Raw genomic sequence first — 20,515 nt, forward strand, 5'->3', positions numbered from 1 at the left:
CTGGGATCTAGAACAATGCAGGACCAAAGAACCTGCTCAATTCAAGGGTAACTTATAGATGACTGCTGGGATTAGGCAAAGCATTTGGCCTGAAAGGCAGGAAACATGTGTGGGTTGCTTTGTTGGAATTGGCCCTAAACCTCTGGTGGGTTAACTTCTTAGGCCTCTTCTCAAATCTTAGGTTACCCCAGGGTTGGAGGGTCTCGACCTCATTTGGAGCCTCTATGTTTTCTCTAGCCTGGTGGAGAGGTGCATCATGTCTTTTGCCTCAGGAGCCTTGTTAAAGAGATCTGTGTTCTTGATCATCAGGCTGTAACTCACAGAGACCTGAACTGCAGTCTCCACCTTCCACCAGGGCAGAAGATAGGCTCTTCCCTCTCTATTTTCTCAGCAATGGCAGTGGCCAGGTTTGGGAGGGCTTATCTTGTACCTAGCACTGTGTAAGCACTTTGCATACATTTCCTCACTAACCCTCATATAACTCTGTAAGGGAGGTGCTGTGTTATCATGATTTGAGATGAGGAAATGGAAGCTCAGAGCATGGAGGTGACCATACGGGTATGCTCAGGGCCATACGGGTAGTACGCTGGTGGAGCCAGAAGTGAAACACAAGTCAATTTTGAGACTGCTTGTTCCTCACTCAATTTCAATTACACAATTGTGCAGAGGTTGGAGGGAGAGAAACAGGTGAGAGAGACAGAGGGCAATTTGCCTGTGACTCCAGAGTGGCCCAAGGAGGCTCAGGAATCTCCTGGAAATGAGGATTGGTGGTCCTACCTGAGATACTCAGGGCACTGGGAAAGCAGCCCACACCAGATTACTGGGGTCCCTACTGTGGAGGACTTTTTACTTGCCTATCCACTGGCTATAGCTAAGCGCCTTTTCTACATTTACAAATCCTGATTGGTCTGTTTTGTACCCCCTCTGTCCACCACTGCTGAGTCAAAACATAGGGCCTGGCATCGATCTGTACACCATATGAATTTATTGCTTGAATGAATGAGGTTGAACCTAGGTCTGACTCTAAAACTCATGCTTTAAAATATTTATTATAAAAATTTTGAACACACAGAAGTAGAATAGTATAATGACTACCTGTGTACCGTTACCCAGATTCAATAGTTATCAAGATTTTTCATGTTAGCTTGCTAGCTTTATTTATCTCACTTCTTTTTTCTCTTTTCTTTTTTTTTCCTTTCCTTTTCTAGTTTGCCTAAATATTTTGAAGGAAATCCCAGGCATTATATATATAATTTACTTCTACATACTTTATTATGTGTCTCAAAAAATTAGGCATATTTTCATGTACGATGACAGTATTTTCATTGCTCTTGATCAAAGTAACAATTTATTTAAAACCGTGCTACTGAGCATTATGAAATATATCTTACATTCTGCTTTCTTTCCCAGCCCCCGGTAGAAAGTATTTCTCAGGCATCTGCTCTTGTACCTCCTCTGAGCTGGAATTACAGTTTGATATGTACTGGATACTCACAATGTGTCTTTTTAGGGAATCAAAGACACCAGGCTTCCCTCTCCCTGCTTTGTAAGGTCACATAATCAACTACTGGCTGATGAATGAGACTCTGGTTCTGTGGCAGGGTCTGTACACCTCCAAACAGAATTTGTTAGGAAATTAAGGAAAGTGACTCCTTGCTTGGGGACAGTCCTCTGTGGTTTTTGTTGCTGTGGAAATTTTTGCCCAGCAAATTCCCCCCCCCCCCCTGGAACAGTTTGATCACAAGTCCATTGGGACAGCCTTAGTGATGGGATCAATGGGACTCTTGGATTTGTTCTCTATCTGATTACATTGCAACTGCTACCTATCAGCAAGCCAACCAGAACCATGGGGCTTTTCTCCTCTCTTCCCCTGTTCTTGGAGCCCACTTGAGGTGGGGGCGGGCTCAACTCTCTTCTCTTTCTAGGCTTAGACTTGCTCTCTGCCAATGCAAAAGACTTAGCACCCACAGGCTGTACAAGACAAAATCCAGAAGCAGTGAAACTAGTTCTGCTGCTTTTCTCTTCTTGCTCTTTTTACTTTCAGAGACTTCTTAGGTGCCTGGGCTCTCCTGAGCTTGACCACCCTTTCTAATTCTCCAGACCTCTTTCACACTCCTAATCTTCCACCCAGATAAGTCTTTCAGAGCCTGGCTTTCCAAAATGAAAGCTGGGTAGTGGGAAGAAAGAATCCTTGTTGTTGGCTAATGGAGGATGGATCAGTGTGGTCCAACTGGAACAACAGAAACCACTGAATATTTAAGGGAGAAGAGATTCAGTGTGGACAATTGGTTACATAGCTGATGAAAGAGTTACAATGTTAAGCCAAGTACAAGGAGGCTACCCAGAGATTAGCCATAGCAGGGAGATCTTATGCTAGAACCTAAGGGTTGGGTAACCTGTTGGTAACTGGAGCCACAATAAATCTGGTCAGCACTGTTGGAGCCACAAGAGACACAGTCACTACTGTGGACATCACAAGAAGCATAGAGGGAGGGAGAGAAATAACTTGGATTCTCTCTTCTTTGTGTTTTCCAATGTCCTACCAATGTTTGCCCATCAGAGTCTAGGAACTCTGAACTTGCAAGGGTCAAATCATACCCCTGCCCTTTCCTTCCCCCTCCTGCTGCAACATAGACCAGAAAAGGGAAAGGCTGGGGCCAGCATGGACCTAAAGGCTGAATACTCTTTCTGTCCCCCACAAACCCCCACTAAATTATTTGAATATATCAGGGTCTATCTGGAAACAGTGCTTTTATAGAAAGCCGACAAGAAAAAATGTGAGGGTGGGGTGGAGCATGAACCTGAATCCTTAACTACCTACATGCAAGCCTTATTCAGATTCTACCCAGTTCTTAGCCAGTTATCTTATTTTACCTCCCCTTGCATGTGCCCCTCCCTGTTCACACATGTACATGCAGAACCCAACAAAAATAGGTGGGTCAATTTGTTTTCTGGCAATGTGTGACACATTCATTGGCTCCCAGTATGGTGTTAACCAAACTTTGCCTGCAGGGCTTCCACTTCACATCAAGGCTCTGAACTGCAGTGCTGTCAGGCAAGTGAACTTGCTGGCATCACAGTTCAGACAACACACCTACTGATTCCTCAGGTGTTCTACAAGTTCAGATGGTTAGATGAAGGGAGATGCCTGGGAGGGAAAATGAAAAAACCTTTCCCACACCTTATCTCATTTAATTTTCATAGCTTCTCAAGGTAGTTGCCCTTCTGCCCACTTTGTAAAAATAAACTTTTTTTGTTTGTTTGTTTTGTTCTGGAATTATTTTAGATTTACAGAACAGTTGCAAAGACAGTACAGAGTTTCTATATATTCATTCAATTTCCCCTGATGTTGACATCTTACACAACCATCTTAGGACCATTTTTACAAATGAAGAAACTGATACTCAGAGAGATTTAGTGAGTTTCCCAAGGTCACAGAGCTAGGTCTCAGCAGAACAAACAGACATAAATACAGGTTGGTCTTATTACATTACACCAGTAATTATTTATTTCCATTTACTTAGGTGGGTACTCACTCTCTGAACCTGAAATCCTTCATTTCACCTTGTACTTGGCTAGCAAATATTATCAGAGAGTATTGCTTCTACAGAGCGATAGAATGCACTGAAATGAACATCTAAGGTCATTTAATTCAGGGAAGGTAAATAAAATTCATTTCACTTGCTCACTTTAATTGAGCAATAGAGGCTATTTGGAAACAAGAAATGAGAAGGATTCTAAGTCTACACGTTTGCTTCTCAGGAAAGATGCCTGATTATTGATGGCTGACATGGGTGTCAAAGAGGAGAGTGGCGCAACCCATGTGACACATTAGTTATCCCTCAACAAATCTGATCATTTCACAAAATAACTGAGGTACAGAGAGGGACAATGTCTTTGGCTCATTAGTGGTACAGCTAAGAACGGAATCTGAGTTCCAGGCTCATGATCTTACACTCTCTCTGCTTTATAGCCACAGTAACAGAAATAATAGGTACTATTTAATGAGTGTCTGCTTACTGCCAGGCACCATACTAAGTCCTTTCACTTTCCATACTTTCCTTAATCCTCACAACAACCTTGAAAGGTAGGTATTTTTATCCCTAAATTACCTAGACTGGTGAAGTTAAAAGAAAAATAAAAAAACTTTTCTAAAGACGCGCAGCGAGCAAGTGGTGAAGCTGGAATGTAAACATGTTTGCTGATCTGGTCCCAAACCTTAAACCAGGCTCTCATTTCCTACATATATGATGTTGCATTTTCTCTCACAGCCTACGTTAGTTGAAGATGGCCCTTGTCCCATTTATTTGGTTAAGACTAAAATGTGGTGAGAGAAAAATCTTTTTTGTTCTTACTAATTTGCTAAAAAAGATTTGTTTGCAGTTCCTTACTTAGATGGAGCTGATTTCATTGGGCTATTTCATATTAGATGTGTTAAAAATTGACATGTGAGGAGAGCTGACGTGAAAGGTGACCTGGCTCACTTACAAATAAATGATTAATATAACCTCATTGTGCAGCTAGCTTGCACTACTGATTCTCTACTTGGGAGGCTCAGAAAAACAATAGGCCACACAGTAAAATCCATGCTACCATAAGATTGCAGTGTGGGATGACCATGGGTGAGTCAGAGATAATCAGAAGGTAATTAACTAAGAGGGAGCTCTATTGAATCTCTAGATAATTTAAAAATGTTCTCTCTTTAACCTAAGAATATCAGACATCATTAACTAAAATAATGAATAAGATAAGGAAAAGAGGTGAGTTAATTAGAATTGTTAGATAAAGTATTTTTTAAAAATTGTCGGGGATAGAATTTCAAAGAGAAGACACTCAATTCAACTGACTTCATTACAGCAATTCAACATTGATTACAGACATATTAAGTGTGTGGCTGTGGTTTGTATGCTTAGGGGGAACTATCATATAAAGAGACTATGTTCTTCCACCCTAACAATCTACTGAATAGATACCCAAGTTTTGACAGGATAGTAAAAAAACTTTTATGCAGAGATATGGGTGCAATTCATAAAATTGTATTTGTGAAATAGTATTATGTGCCACTATATACATACCTTCTATAACAAATATTACTGTTACTGTCACACTAAATGTTCAAGTATCATAGGGGCCTCAGTAATAACAAATGCATTAATTTTCTACCTATATTCACTTCAGTTGCCAAAACTATTCTAAATATGAGGAATCCCTTTCTTAGAGGTCCCAGTGTGGCCCTACTTAATTGTTTATAACTGCTGAGTCTTTTCTAAGTGTTTAATGCCCATACCACATTGGTTATTGTAAATTTTGAATATTATCTCAGCAATACCCTACCCTTTCTGATTCCTCTTCCAGTGTAATATCTCACCAATCCTCACCATTCCTGCTCCACCTAAACCCGTCATGTTACATTCCTTAACATATACTATTTCCTTTACTTGGAATACACTTCCTTTCCTTGTCAACCTAAGGATTACTACTTGTCCTTCAAGTTGTATCTCAAATATCTCCTCTGTGAACTTTCTTATTGCCCTCAAGTACTCCGCTCGCCCTCCTATATCATATAATGCATTAAATTATATGGCAGTAGTGTGTTGGGCCTGTGCCCACTACAGTGTGAGTTCCTTGAGGACAAGGACTGGTTTATTATTTATTTTTTCCTTCTTTTGTAACAGAGATAGAGAGACAGAGAGAGAGAGAGAGGAACAGATAAGGACAGACAGACAGGGGGAGAAATGAGAAGCATCACTTCTTCATTGTGGCACCTTAGTTGTTCATTGATTGCTTTCTTAGATGTGCCTTGACCATGGGGCTACAGCAGACTGAGTGACCCCTTGCTCAAGCTAGAGACCTTGGGTCTAAGCTCGTGAGCTGTGCTCAAACCAGATGAGCCCACACTCAGACTGGCGACCTTGGGGTTTTGAACCTTGGTCCTCTGTGTCCCAGTCCAAAGCTCTAAGCACCGTGCCACTGCCTGGTCAGGCAAGGACTGGTTTATTTATGTCTGACTTTCCAGGTCATAAAGGAAGAATTCAGGGCTTATGTGTTGAATGAATCAATAAATGTCCTGGTCTTTACTTATCTTCAGAGGCTATTTCCCAGGCTTTTGAATTTGACCTCCCTTTTCTGCAAAGAGGTGGTAAGAACAGGACCGATGTATTTGATATTTAATTAATTTCTACTAGGTACTGAACATTTTACACAAACAATCTCATGTCTCGTGGTTTTTATTTATCTGAATTTTGAAGATGAGGAAATGGAAACTCAGAGCAGTGACTTGGTCAAAGTTATGTAGTTTGGAGGTTGCAAAGCCAGAATTTGAACTGAGCCTGTTGGTCTCCAATGCCTGCATGAGATGTTCCTCTTCTCATTTGTGTGTATCATGGCTGACTCTGGGTAAAACAGTGATGCAAGTCAAGTTTGCCTTTCTTATCTTCAGACTCCCAATGTATCTCTGGGACTCACTGCCACAGTGCCACCCGCTGCCACCCCTGTTATGTCTCTTACAGGCCACTCATTTTGCTGTGTGCTTTGTCCTTCCCTACTCCTCTAAGACCTTGAAACAGAGCAGGGTTTTCCCCTGGCTTCTGGGCTGTGCTAACCTCCAAAGCACATATTTACAAATAGAGATTGAGTTTAAAGAACTCAGTCTTTAACCTAGAAGCAGATGGTTCCCGTGGGAGCAGTGTGGGTGATTCTGTGTGTGATGAGGGGGATGGGTTGTCTGGGGGCCTCTACCAACATACACCAGGGAGGAGCCGCTACAATAAAAAGGTACTTGGCTCCTTCCTCAGATGGCCGAGGGCTCTGGAGTCAGAACAACAGCTGTTAGAATCCTAGTTCTACCATTCACTGATTGTATGATTTGTCACAAATTACTTAACCTCAGAAAGCTTCAGAAAATATATCTAATAATAGATCTCTGTAAAATATATCTAATACTAACTGTCATCTTTTACGGTATTTGTGAAGATGATGTGAGATGGTACAGCTACAGTGTCCAGTTCAAAATAAGTAATAAAAAAATGTGAACTTTTTCCTAAAATCTGGTTCTACTGGTTCTCTCAAGCCTTCCCCCTCACCATCCAGGTTTCTCTTCCACTTCTACTTCTTCCCTCATTTCTCCTTCCCCCTTCTCATCAACAGGTCTCTTTTTTCAAAATCTTTTTCCACACCTTCAACCTTTGGCAAAACTACACTTCAGACTTTACAGATCAATCTTAATCCCAGATAGTTTCTCCTGATATCTGCCTGAACAACCTGATTTGAATTCAGAAAGCAGAGTCCATTCCTCTGAGGAGTGTTGCCACAGTCCGTCTTACATAAGGAAGGTGAGGATGGACTTGTTGGCCTCACATCATAATGCGATGGGCAATGAGAAGGCTCCCCACCATCAGGTATCTCCTTTTTGCCTAAGAATGTATTTCCAATGGCTTTAGGCGACCCCTGTGTTTTGGATTTCTGATGGCTTTAGGCAACTCCTGTGTTTTGGTCGTTCGACCCCCGCTGGGGTCACAACCCACAGGTTGAGAACCGCTGACCTAACCTAAAGTGCCTCATGTTGCCATTCATTTATTCTGTGTTATCAATAGTGAGGAAGGACAGCTGGTCAGCTTCCTTTATTTATTTGTTTCCTCTTGGGGCTAAATCGCCCTTATACTCCTAATACTTTTAACCTTTTCTTCTAGAGCCTCTTCTCCAATCCCTTCTAATCTTCATTGATGTGTTCTAAAGCCTTTACAGGTTCTTCCATTCCAAAATTGTGACCTAGTGCTTAGGATTGGGCTACAAAGAGCTCAGCTATTACATGTAATAGGCTCTCGTTTCTATGGTGAGCTTCTGCAATCAGTTTCATTTGGCTGGGCTAAGAAGCTTTGCCTTTTAAAATACACTCACAGGGCAAACTCAATAGGCCAAGAGTGACTTTCTCCCGACCAACCATGCTGGTTGGTGTAAATGAAGGGGAAACAGCGTTATCTGACCATATGGAACTGTAATTGCAGAAAGTTGAAAGCAACAGGTAATAGGAAACTGCGTACAGAAAGCACTGTGGATAATTACACTGACCTCAGTCTGTCATTTTTACCTCAGGAGAACCAGCCTTGTTTGTGCTTACTGTGTGCCTTTTCTGTAACAAGGTTGCTAAAGGCCATTTCTGACCACTTACTTCCCATTAAATGAGGGGAGTGAGATCGACTTAATCTGGGTCATTGCAAAACCATTGGATTAAGTTGAAACTCTTCAATAATTAAGCCTGTTAGACTTCCTGTAATTCCCTATTTTTCTGGGCATAAACATTTGACTCAGAGGCAAAAGGTATTGTATTAATAGCCAGGAAACAACAAAATGCACATGGTAGCGTTTTCGGAAGCAAATTCTGTCATCCACATTCTGTTGGAACTGCCATAATGATTTCTCGTAAAAACCCAATTTTTCCTTTTGGGGTGAAACTATATGTACTGTGACAGAAATCCAGAGATACATTTTTGCCAGTTAAATTAGAAAAATCTACTCAGGTGTGCTTGTTGATTCTCCTAAGCATGAGTCAAGAGTCTTTTGTGGGGCTTTGAGTACATGCATTCTCTAAAAGACGCTGTTGGGTTTTTACATACAGGTCGTTCTTTATGAAAAGGTCACATTACAGTGTTTCTATCCTTTCTTGTGTTGCTATACCTCAGAGAAGGAGATGTAGGATGCTGAATTACAAAGGGAGGTTGTGAAAAGAGGAATATTAAAGTTGGATGACCAAGAGCTCCCAGAGAGGAGCCTTAGCGGCAGAAGGGAGCCCACTCGCGATGCATAGGGGGCAGTATGAAAGGCAGACTCTAGCAGGAGGTTCTGTTATAGGAATACTGTCTCTACCCCACCATCTTACCAGGCGTGGCCAGGTCTTCCCCAAGAATGCTGATGCTCTAAGAAATAGAACTTGCCATCATTGTTGGAAATTTCTTTCAGAGTTTCCAGATGTCTTTGGCCAATGCTAGTGACAGTCATTTACTCTCTTTTAAAGATTTGGTAAGCTAAGTTTTTAGAGAACATTAACTATGTAGTAGGCTCTATGCGCAGTACTTTACTTAACATATCCCTTTTAATCCTCACAAAAATCCTTCAAAGAAAGTACTAGTGTTACCTGCAGAGTCCACAGGAGGAAACTGGCACACAGAAGTTAGGCAACCTGGGCAAGGTCACACAACTAGTTAAGCGGCAGAGCCGGAACTTACACGCAGATCTGCATGACATCAAACATGGTTCTGAACCACTCTGTGTAAAGTAGTGTAAAGGCACACAACCACGGTAATAAGCTTGACTGAATTTTTCTTCCCTTACCAAATAACAGAATATCTGGTCTGCTTGATTTTGTGAGACTATAATTATAGCAACTAAAATGATGCTAGCTTCCTTTGAAATTTCTAGCTGAAGGGTTTCTTTCTAGTGCTTTGTCTAGGGAGTTGTTCTCCCCACGCCATCTTCACTCCCCAATTGGATAACAAGTTCTTCAAGAAATGGTTCTAGACTGATTCTTATACTCCTCTGCTTTATATAGCACACATAGTGCCACGCACATAGTAGGCACTCAGTAAATATTGCCTGACTGATGAATGGTTGGACATTCCCTTCAGTGGTTTCTGCGTTGTTAAAGTCCCTTTCTTAATGCTAAACAGACAGATTAGAACCTTTAAGATGTCTGTTGCCTTAATCTAGCTGCTTGCACAGAAACTACTTTTTAATATCATCTCTGCATAGGAGCTGAATGCTCTCTTTGGCACCTGGATGATTGATTGTGTTTTTTCTTCTCCTCCAAAAGTTCTGGCATGGTGCAGACATTGCTTGAGGTGATTAACCATGCAGCCAACTTCAGCAGACACCTTTTCAGACAATTCTTGAATTTCTAAGAAAACCAGTGCCACATTTAAATATACTTCTTGGTTAATTCTGCTTTTCCATCCTCATCTGCTCAATGACTATATCTCAGATGTTTTCTTTTCTTTCTTTTCTTTCTTTCTTTCTTTCTTTCTTTCTTTCTTTCTTTCTTTCTTTCTTTCTTTCTTTCTTTCTTTCTTTCTTCTTCTTTCTTTCTTTCTTTTTCTTCTTCTTTCTTTCTTTCTTTCTTTCTTTCTTTCTTTCTTTCTTTCTTTCTTTCTTTCTCTCTTTCTTTCTTTCTTCTTCTTCTTCTTCTTCTTCTTCTTCTTCTTCTTCTTCTTCTTCTTCTTCTTCATTTTAGAAAGAGACAGTATAGGGGGAAAAATACATTCTTTTTGGCGGGGTGAATAAATTCCTTAAGATTTCATCTGCATGGTATTTCTCATCAGTCAGAGCTTCAGCCCAGGATGCAGACCCTCACTGGTCAGCCTCACAAAAACTTCTAACTTAGTCCAGAAGATAAAGCAGAAACATGCAGAATGGGATAAGAAGTTAGCTGAAGCCAGTTTTCAGAGCACACCATGTGATTCTCAGAATAACACAATACTATCATTTTCTGAGGGATTACTATGTGCCTTGCAGGCACTCTGCTAAGCATCTTGCAAGCATTCATTTCATTTCATCTTTAGAAGGACATTATGGAGGTAGGTGCTATTATTATAACCATTTCTAAATGAGCAAACTGCAGCCTAGAAAGTCTAAATGAGACTCTTAAAGTACCTCAGCAGTGTGAGGAAGAATCTGGACTTGAGTCCAGGTCTGTCTGATTCCAGAGCACACACTCTTGGCTACAGTGCTCTGCATGGAACTGGGCTGGCTTCTCAAATGATTTGGGGCTCTATGTGTGATGCTGAGAAAAAAAAAAGAATATTTTTAAAGGCTGGTAGGAGGATGCCTCAATGGTGACTTTATTTGTCTTTTTATTTGCAGGAAAGAATTCTTCCCTCTTTCGATATCCTAAAGGAATCTAGCTGCGGGCAAAAGACCACAGGGATCTGGTGAGAGCCACATTCCAACCTGGCTATTCCACGGGGGCTGGGGTGGAGATGGACTGGAGGCTGATCTGCAAAGTGCAAGAGCTGGTACCTGCAAGTAGCAGCACCCTTGGGATGGGGAGGACGCTCAGCTGCAGGGGCTGAGTTCAGTGGCGACATCCAAAGAGTGGCAACAATAGATTGCAATCTAGACATCAGTTGGCTTCAGTGGAAGCAGTAGTCTTATTCAGCCTACCTGAACTAAGTGATCAAGTAGAGGTGGGGCTACAATTCACATCTGATACTGGTAGCAAGGATGGGACTCCATTCCAGGGCAGGAGTGAAGGCAATGGGAACTTGGGTTGAGCTAGACAAAGCCTCAATCCAATGGGAACTGAAAGACTAGACCAAGGGCTTGCAACTGAGGCAATACTGCCCCCTATGGGACTTTTGGAAAATTTGTGAGGTCACTTAGTGGACTAGAAATGGTGGTCCTAGATGTCCTGCAATGCCTAGGACAATCATGAAAAATGAAGACTAGTCCAGCATCCTGCATGATTTTCTTTCTTTTTTGTGTGTTTTTTTTTTATTTTATTTTAGTTATAAATTAAGTTTAATGGGGTAACATTGATCAATAAGAGTACATAGGTTCAGGTGTACATCTCCATGGCATTTGAACTGTTGATTGCATTGTGTGCCCATCACCCAAAATCAAATCATTTTCCGTCACCTTATGTTTGTCCCTCTTTACTCCCCTTCTGCCACCCCCCACATGATTTTCAAATGTTCTGTTGGACTTCCATGGAGGTGAAAATCCCATTTATAATGATCTAAACTTATAGTATACTTATTTTACATGTATGCAAAAAGAGTTTTGCGCCCCCCAACCCCAGAGTTTTAATGAAACTATGTATTGTGTAGAGATGGAAGGTTTTTTTTTCCCCCAGAGGTTTACATAGAGCCTTTCACCATCTAAGAAAACCATTTCGACAACTGTTACACTGGTCTTGGCATTGGAGTAGTCAGTACAGCAACTCCTTTATCAGTTTGTGTTTGTAGCTGTTACATCCAGCAGGATTGTCCATGAAGGCACAAGCCTCTCCCTACTTCAGTTACTCTTTCCATGTTTCCCTGTGTGAGGATTTACATATTTAAATACATAGTAGTTTACTATGGATTACTTCAATTTCCTCTTTATGTAGCAGGGCATTTATTGATGTTTTTGAATTTATGTGTGTGAGCAGATGAATTTAATTTCAGGATAGTAAAGGAGTGCAACAAAAAAGATTTATTATAAAAAGAGAGGTGTTAAATCTGATCGTGTAAACTACTGTGCTAGTCTGTTGGCTTCTTGAGGGCCAGGCCCATGTCTGTTTTGCTTCCATTTAGCCTTATTAATCCGGTATCAGGTCAGGGTTGGTGCTTAGAAAATAGCGGGTAAGTGAATAATGAATAATGAATGTGGGCTCAAGCACAAAGACAGATAGTTAGGGATCTAGGTCAGCAGAGTTGGGGGATAAAACTGGCAGGAGATGAGGGCCCTTGATTGCTGAAAGAAGGCAGGACCCCAGTTATGAAAAAAGGGCCCTAGTTCAAAGACTTCCTCAAAGCTAGAATGTTCTGATGTCAAGGCCTGGCGTTTCTTATAGACCTCTTGTCTCAAGCTATGCTTGAGCGAGGAACTGAGATCAGATAGTCCCAGTGGTGGAGAGAGATGTGTTCACACCCTCGCTTGCTGGTATCAACCTCAGAAGTTACAAGACCTAGCCAACTAAACAGAAGGCAGTTTCCCAATGTGGCTGCACCTCTTTGCATTGTATTACCTGGGCCAAGACTGAGATGACCCCAGGAAAAATGAGCTTTAGGTGCAATCTTTACAGTAAGTTAATACCTTCCATGTTCCCAGTAGGGTCTCAGGCTGCCTTGGCCTTCAGTCAGAGGCAGTCCCCCATTATCCTGTTGCTTCTGCTACTGTTTCACCTCTTATCACCCTTCCAATAAATAATGAGTATACCCTTTCCTTCAGGGTCTTGTCCCCAAAAGTGACTGCTCAATATCTGAAAACTGAATGGCTAAAGCCTTCATATGGTTTCTCATGAGAAAATGGGATCCCCCTTTGCATAAGGGTGGGGTGGGACTGAAGAGAAGCACCTCTCTTAGAGATAAAATAAAGAAATGTTGAGGTAGGTATCAAACCACCAAACGTCAGAGGTGGAAACAACTCTAAGGTCATCAGGTTCACTGGATCCCAAAGCTCTTTGCACAGTAGAATCTCTGGAAGTTTTGATAAAATACTGTTATAGTGGCTCCTAACTCAGATAATCTGATTTAGTATGTCTGAATTAGGGCCTGGAATCTTCATATTAATAAGTAGCTTGAGTGATTTTGACAAGAAACCTGGATAGGAAATTTACTAAGACTGACCCATCTCATTTTACTGGAAGCTATCTGAGCCTCAGAGAGGGGCAGGGACTTGCCCTAAGTCACACAGCAACTCATGGCAGATGTATGACTGGAACTCATGTTTCTTTCCATTGTATTGGTTGTGCCAAGTTATCTGACATTGTGGCTGAGTAGTGAGATTCTTGACATGGGAAGAAGGAGGTTAAATCTCACTACTGAGGCTGGGTACCCACTATGCCAATAGGTAATGGACAGGCAAAATGCTAAAAGGTTGTTTTACCTTATTGGAAGCAGTAAATTTACTGCAGGGTTTAGGACAGAAGCAACACAATACCCACGAAGATTAGTAATACATGAAATCATCCGTATGTTTGTCTGTATCTATAAAGAAAGCCAAATGAAATAATGAAGGCAATTATCTACCTATTTTCTTCAAACACTCTGACTAGAAATCTCCTCCTTATTGTGGGAAATAATGAGCTTTTAAAAAAATGTCACCTCAAGTAACATGAATAACTTCAACTCTTACTAAATACTTTGCTTTATTTCCTCCTGGAGATACTTTTCTGCCTGCCTGTATACTGGGGGTAGGGGTGGGGTAGAAATGTCCGGGGAAATGTGGAGGGAAGAGGAAAAACCTATATAGGAAACACTGAATGAAATGCAGGATTAGACAAAGCTGCAATGGAGGTGTTGTAAACCCTTGTCCTTTCAAGATAACCTTTTGGATTCTTGGCCTTTTCTACCTGGAGCTTCAGTACAAATTCCAGAAGGTTCCAAACTGCCACTTTATCACTTTGACATAATTCAAAGAAGCCCCCTTGGAATGCTCCTGGGACAGCAGCTGCTCCACCAACAACTGAATGAAAACAACACCAGATTTCTTTATTTAGAATAGACACTTCCTATTTTGATTCCTAAATGGCAAATCTGTCTGCCCATGTTCCCAGTTCTCTATAGCCAGAACTGCCTCAATGTGAGAGACCTCAGCAGAGATCAGCAAGTGTTTGCCTGTTTGTAGGTATCAGATCTGTCATGGGTCACTGCACTCCTGTGTCTGAGCAAGAAGTCAGGGGAATTTTTGGAAAAAAAGGTGCTATGGCCACAGACAGTAAATGCTGGTGCAGATTAGAGTGGACCGTTCAAGTTTACCAGGGGATGGAGCCGTGGCAAGCTCAGTTGTGTATTGCTGCTATAGAGTCAGTAACCTTTGGAAACTTACATTTCTGCTCAGTTCTGCCACCACTAATTTGCTGCACGTCCCTAAGCAAGGCTATTCTTTTCTGCGGACCTCACTTCACCATATCTGGGAAAAAGGACACACCATTTAATACATGGTTCTAGTTACTGTGACAACTGGGCTGCCATCAGATGAACTAAAGCTGAATCTCTATCTCACTCCCTATACCAAAATATATTTCAGTTTTGTCAGAGATGTAGATTTTAAAGAAAGAGATGATTAAAGATTGAAAGAAAGTATGGGAGGATATTTTATAAATATTGAAATAAGAACTCTTTGCAAATCAAGAGAAAATCTCCAGAGTTGTAGAGAAAAAGAATAACAGATTTGGCTGTGCAAAAATTGAACAACTTCAGTATGGCAAAAGATAGCTCGTGCTAAATTGAAAGACAAAGAACAAGGATAAAGTCACAAGATAGAAGGCAGACAAAGGTTTATTTCTTAAAATATTTTAAGAGCTCCATTATAGGAAGTGCATTATTTTCTTTATAGCACTCACCATGATATGCAATTATATTATTCAGTTATTTGCATATTATCTGTTTTCGCTACTTACATGTCAGCTTCATGAAATTGAAGTCTTTGCTTACTCACCACTGTATACCTCGTCCTATGGCAGTATCTGGCATGCAATAGGTGCTCAGTAAATACTTGTTGAAGGGATGAATGAGTGAGCTTTTATAAATAGATCAATGAGACCATGATGAACAATCCACTAGAAAAATCATCAAAGCCAAATGAACAGGGCACTCTCAGAGGAGACACAAAGAGCTTATGACATATAAAAAGGTTCACAACCTCAGTAATAATTAATAAAAATGCAAATTAAGGCAGTATTGAGATTACCGAAATGTCATCTTTCGCTTCTCAGATTGGTAAGAATATAAAAGGTTGCTAAAACCCAGTGTTTGTCAAGATATGGTAAATCAGGTACACATATTCACTCTTGATGCACATTTAAATTAGCACAGCTTCTGGACAGCAACTTGAAAAATCATTTGACATAGCAAGTTTTCTAGGAGTTTTTCCTTTTGAAATGCTCCATATATAAGGATGCTTATTTAAACATTATTTGTAAAGATCAAAAAATCGAAAATAACCTAAATGGCTTCAGTGGAGGACTGATGGAATATAGTATATCCAAATAATAAAAGACTGCATTTCGTTATGCTAATAATGAAGAATTAGGGTTTTCAGATGAGACTGCCATTGGGAGTTGTGTGACCTTGCCCAAGTTTCTAAACACTTTTGTTCCTCGATTTTCTCATCTGTAAAATGGGAAAAATAGCAATACCTCCTTTATGAAGTTGTGTAGAGTAAATGAGATAATCCATATACGAAAGACCTGGTGCAGATCATTAAATAATCGCCTCCTATTACTATCCCTACTACTGCTACTATTACTACATAAAATGATGGCAATGACGATGTAGCCACAAAAATGTACACAGTATATCTCAATATACTTATATGCAATTATGCTTCCAATATAATATTGTGATAAACGCAAGTTTCATAAGAATTAGTACGATAGAACATGATTTTTGTTAAGGACATTATGTGTTACAGTAGGAATAAAATCTGGAAGGATAGATAGTCAGCACTGGTTATCTCTGGGGAACAGGATGGGGAGGTGAATTATTCACTTCAGTAATGATTAGAATTGTTTGAAACAAGCATGTTACTTTTATAATAAACAAAAGATGTAAAGGGGAAAAAGCTTCATTTGTAAATCTGAGGACAGTTAATCCCACCAAGCCTCACATCCCCCAGTCCTTGGCTTCAGCCCAGACGTGAGTCTCCCCGCCCATCATCTGTCCTCGCCTTACCATCTTCATTCTGCTCTGTGCTCCCATTCCCCAACCACCCCTGACTCATCTGTTTCTCTATTACTGCCTTCTCCCACTCTTCTCTGTACCCTTTGGACCCACTCCTCCCCACCAAGGTAAACAATTCCCGCCGCGCTGTAAATAAACTTCACAGAACACTGTTCTCTTCCTCCGAGCCTGGAAGCTCTGAAACCTGAGTCTTCACTGAGGAGCTCACGGCTTTGCTTGCATCGCCCCCTAGTGGACACTGTTCACACTTTCATACCACAGGCACTCTGGGAGGTGGGGTCTGTGCTTAGCTTTCCCTGTTTGCTTCCAGACTGTTACTTCTCCGCCTTCGGCCAAGAGCTCCTCCTTCTCATGCCATCTGGTTACAGCACCCTCTTCTTCTCTCCACTCCTCATCGAACCTTCTTTTTAACCATCCCTTCCTGGTCAAACCATCCCCCTCAACGAAGAGTTCGACATCTGGCTCACTGTCTTCTCTACCCCAAGTCCTGACATCATTCTGGGTGAGTTCGACATCCATGATCCATGTGCAGGACACACCTTCATTCTAGCCATACCATGCTTCATCATGGGTTAAAACTGCTCTCGGAACCCTCACTATCCACACTCTGCCCGCTGACCTCGAAGCTCATCTTTCTACCCCAGGAGACTTTCCAGGCTCTTGAGCTCCCTTCATTCTCCCACCTTATCATCCCTTCCCACCCCTTTCCCCTCTCCATTCTTAAAAATAATAGTGATGATGATAAAATTAGCAATGAATATGTATATGCTAGGCATCATTTCAGTAATCTCATGTAATTCTCATAGTAACTTTGGGAGACAGGTACTGAAGTCTTTTTTCTTTAATAAGGGGACTTTGGCTCAGAGAGGTTGAGTGACTTACCAAAAGTCCAACAGCTAGATGAGATTTGAAGATTCTGTTTGCTTAAATCCGATAGTGTTAGACTTCAAGACCTGTCTATATCCTGAACTCCCTTGCCTTATGTCTTTCTGACACATCCACTAGGCAAAAACCCAAGCCTGGATAAATTTAACTGACAGCCTCCTCCTCTGTGCTTACTCCCAGATGGAGGAACATTGCTGGAGAAAATCCCATCACTTTGTTGATTAGTCCCACTTGAAAATCATAGTTTCCAACCTCAGCTGGGCCCTAGACTCGGCTAAACAATCCTTCTAAGTAACTGTCCTGACAGCAGCACTTTCAAAGTGTCTCCAGTGCCCTCTGGAGCCAGACAGCCTGGGTTAGAATGCTGCTTTGGTCACTGCTATGCTCCATACCATACTAGCCGTTAAGAAATGGTGAGGTGGAAGCAAAAGGAATGAGGGAAAGGAGACGTGACATGTCTTGAGTGTCTTCTGGGTGCCAGCCATGGTGCCAGGTGCTTTGCATGCAATTCTCCTAGCAGCTTCACAAGGAGATGCTATTGTTATTCTTGCTTTACAGAGGAGACTAAGGTACAGTGAGGTGTAGTCACTTACTAAGGTGACGCAGCATGTAGGTGAAGAAACCATCTCATTTGTTTAGACCATCCTTATCTTGATCAATTACTGTGACAGCCTGCTAAATGGACCCATTGTTCCCTAGCTCACATCCTTTCATCTACCCTCCGATCCATTGCTGGGGCAATTTTACTAAAATGTACCATGCTAAAACCCTGCTTAAAATCCTTCGGAAGCTCTGCTCCAGTCTCCGAATGAAACTGTAACCTTTCGTCTTAATAATTTGCCCTCTCCTTCCTTTCTCATTGTATTCACTGCTGTCTGCCTATGATCCAGTCATTCTGAACTATTTTTGGCTATCTGATGACACTTTGCTTTCCTCTAACTTCATGCTTATGTATAGTTCTGCCTGATCTCTCACGTCAACTGCACTCCTTCCCCATCGACCTTTACCTTTTACAATTTCTCTTCTGTGCTTTCACCGCATTTGTGCATTGATCACAAGGTGCTAAAATTTCCTGCTGCGTAGTCTGTTACCACCAGTAAAGCAGGAGCTTCTTGAGGTTGGGGACTATGGTTTAGTCATGTTCATCTCTATACTCATCAGGACATAACACCAGAGCTTGGTTAAATCCATGTTTGTTGACTGACTGAATGAATGAGTGAATAGAGTGAATGGAGGAAGAAAAGGCCTTCACTTGGAAAGCTAAGTGACATGAGCTGTATGGTATCTGGTTCTTGGCTGAAGCTGCTGCAATTTTCCCCTATGACTTGTGCTGTAAAAATATGTCTGCACGTGGATAAAAATTGGAAAAGAACTATCCACACAAATTTAAGAATTGTGTTCGAGTGGTGAGTTGATGGATGCTTTTTTCTCCTGTTTACAAAATGTTTTTTAGTGCTGCTTTCTGAGTGTCCTGGCAATGTAGCAGACGTTGTAGAAGTGCAATCCGGGGCTCCGATGGAGGAATGGATAACCAATGTGTATTGATGCTCAGGGCGCCCTGCTGGGTTCTGGGTGCTATGGGGAAGGTGGAGGGCAGAGGTAACTCATTCTGACGCAGGTTCGCATGGCCCAGAGTCTTGCTAATTCGGTTGGATTTGCTGGAATAAAATGAGAACTTTCAAGAATTTTCCAAGCTTCTGGGCTGAGACATTTTTTTTCTCTCCCAAAACTGAGTAGCAATAAAGATGGTTTTAGTTTTCAGTAAAATACTCATTCCTTCTATTTTTTTTTCCTGCAAAGTGATTTTTGCAGCTTTGGGAGTCAAGCTAGATGAGTGAGGAAACTGATAACCCATGCTTTCGTGGTGTAGAAATGACCAAAAAGTTCCCCTTTTCTTGCTCTCGAATAAAATGTTTAGGAATTTCATTGGCAAAATGATGAAATTGTTTCTTCACTGCAGGAGTCTTTCCAAAACTACATATCATGTGTTAACCCAGAAGAGGCAAAAAAAAAAAAAAATAGCAGTGTTCTCTAAGATTCAGATAATGAGTATTCTGCTTTTGATGGGTGCTTACTCACTCTGCTCTGTCAGGCACTGCACTCAAGACTTTAGAGCTATCTATATCAGAAAGATTCAGCCCTGAAATCATGAGACTGGTCTTAGTTTGCCTAGCTCTGCAGGCAAGCTCTAACCACCAAACCTCTGTCTCTAGGCTAGGCTTGCTACAGAGGAACAAAGGTATGTACTTATTTTTATTTAATAGTCATATCATGTTTACCATGGGCTAGGCATATGGTAAGTACTTTACAAATATTAAGTTGTTTCATTCTCATAGACAACCATGTGAGGAGGTACTATTATTGCCACCTTGTGATAGATGAGAAATCAGAGACACAGGCAGGTTAAGTCAATTGCTTGGGGTCCGGCAGGCTAGTATGTGACAGAGCCAGAGTTAGAATCCAGACAGCCATGTTCTAGTGTCTGGCTCTTAAACTTGACCTTGTACTGGAGAGCATTCTACTCCTTGTGTTCTGTGTATACCGTTCTGGCTCAGAAACACTGAAGACATGGGCTTTGCTTTGTAGTTTTAAAACAGATTTATAGTTTTTGGAGTATTTTTTCCCCAGTAAAGCCCTGTTTTCTGCTCCCAGGGGTCTTGAGGGAGGGGGGTGATAAAAACACACCGCTGTTCCTCTGTAGTAAGACTAACGTAGAGACAGGGTGCTAAGTGGTCAGAACTTCCCTGTGACACCCAGCTGAACTCTGCTTTGAAGCCCCATCATGTGATTTCGGAGCTGAACATCTCCGAACCTCAGTTTTATCATCTCTGCTAAAAGAGAAGGACCCACTCTCCTGACACTTTTATTTACTTCCATTTTTTTGGTCGTTTTGGGGAGAAGAGGGCTTCCTCTATAGCTGAGCACTGGATAGGTGCAGGGCTTTTAGCATGCCACTTCAAAAATCAAACCTATCCCTTTTCTTTCAATGGAGACTTCAGGATAGTACCCTTGAAAGGCGGTTTGCTAGGAATCACCAGGAGTGGACGAAGTGTTCTTCCTTACCCAACTTACCCATCTATTCCTCCCAACCATCCAGCCTCATTCCCCAAGAGACCAGGAGAAATGTCAGCCTCTTAGCTTGGAGGGAGGGGGAGTTGAGGGGCAGCAGGCCCAACCCACCAGCTTGAAAGCTTCATTTGACAAGGGAGGAGGCACATCTGGTTTGGGTTTTCAATTCAATTCAACAATGATTT

The 20,515-nt window shown here is 41.5% G+C and overlaps 1 protein-coding gene across 1 annotated transcript in view; it reads left to right on the forward strand.

Moving 5' to 3' along the window:
* RTL9 (retrotransposon Gag like 9) overlaps positions 1 to 20,515 on the forward strand; it is a 129,001-nt gene that overhangs the window by 61,617 nt on the left and 46,869 nt on the right. Inside the window, exon 2 of the mRNA XM_066357500.1 lies at positions 10,852 to 10,919. The gene's annotated coding sequence lies outside the window, so the exon portion shown is untranslated. The remainder of the gene's footprint in view (positions 1 to 10,851; positions 10,920 to 20,515) is intronic.

The sequence above is a fragment of the Saccopteryx leptura genome, chromosome X (genome assembly GCF_036850995.1).
Source record: "Saccopteryx leptura isolate mSacLep1 chromosome X, mSacLep1_pri_phased_curated, whole genome shotgun sequence".
NCBI lineage: Eukaryota > Metazoa > Chordata > Mammalia > Chiroptera > Emballonuridae > Saccopteryx > Saccopteryx leptura.